The following is a 1,308-nucleotide window of genomic DNA, read 5'->3' as shown; positions in this document are numbered from 1 at the left end:
TGTGTTCGGCGGGGTGAGCTTGTCGCAGCCTGTTATAGCAGGAATGGGGGGGGTGGAGAGAGGGCGCTCTGTGCCAATGTCTTGAAGCACGTGCGATGCGTGTTGAAGGTGGCATTTCTTTCAAGCCCCCCACATCCTGCGCGGCACACCTGGCTTCTCATCATGGCGCACTGGGGGACCACTGCCTTAGCTTGTAATCTTTGACCTCCTTCAGTCACATCGATCTAATTTTAAACACTTATTTTCATTTTTGTTTTACAGATTACGTACCCTACTTCTATTGGAGTCCATATCACATTTTGTTTATTATATTGTTTTGTTAAAGTTATGTTTCTAGTTATTTATTATATTGTTATCTTAAAGTTACGTTTCTAGTTACTTATTGTTGTTTTAATTAAAGTTCATTTTAAAAAAGTATATACATAGGCTTTCCTGTTTTCAGTTTCTATTTTTGGTCAATTCTGGTGGTGTTTTGTCAGTGTTTTCCAGTCATTTCAATACCTGAAAAAAACAGTGCTTTTCAGTGATTACTAATTCTTGCGCCATACAAAAAACAACTGAAACTATGTTTTACGGTGTTTATGGAACGCTTTGCTTTCATTATTGCTGGCTTTCTTCATTGATGCATGGCATTTAGACAGTGTACGTACGTGTATATGAAGTCCAAATACATTTTTACAAGTCAAATTTATTGTAGTACACCATACAATATTTCTTCAGTGTTTCTTTAGTCATTCGCGCGTTCTCTCTTTCCTTCCCATGTACACTTCTATTTGTGAAAACTCCCTCTCAACATTGGCACTTGAGACTGGCAACGCCAAAACAGCCAGTACACAATTTGCCAACTCTGGCCACTGACGCAGCTTTCCATGCCAGTACTGGTGCACCTCAAGGTTGACATTCTCTGGGACAGGTTCTGCAACATATGCATTGAACTGGGTGCACATGCCTTCAGAGGTCTTAAAGCGGTCAAAAATAAAGCTGTACTTTGCAAAGTCCGGAGAAAATTCCCCTTTACGGAATGGATCTAACACTTTTGCACAGTACCAAAGTGAGGCTTCATTGACTTCAAACGGCATGGTTGGTGAAGGGACATTTCTATGCATCATAGCTAGCCATTTCTCATGCATGGTAAAATAAAATTTCCTGAATTGGTCTTCAGTACTTCTTTGCTTACCAAGAGGCAAGCATTCTAACAGGGAACATGTTGCCGTGCCAAATTCACTCAAAGTGTCGCCTAGACTACTCTCGAGGAGATGTTTGACATCGACACCGATTATACTGAACACTTGGTAGACAAGGGTGTTT

Source organism: Lissotriton vulgaris, chromosome 12, assembly GCF_964263255.1.
Source record: "Lissotriton vulgaris chromosome 12, aLisVul1.2, whole genome shotgun sequence".
In the NCBI taxonomy this organism is placed as follows: Eukaryota; Metazoa; Chordata; class Amphibia; order Caudata; family Salamandridae; genus Lissotriton; species Lissotriton vulgaris.
Note: the sequence above shows the minus strand (reverse complement) of the source record.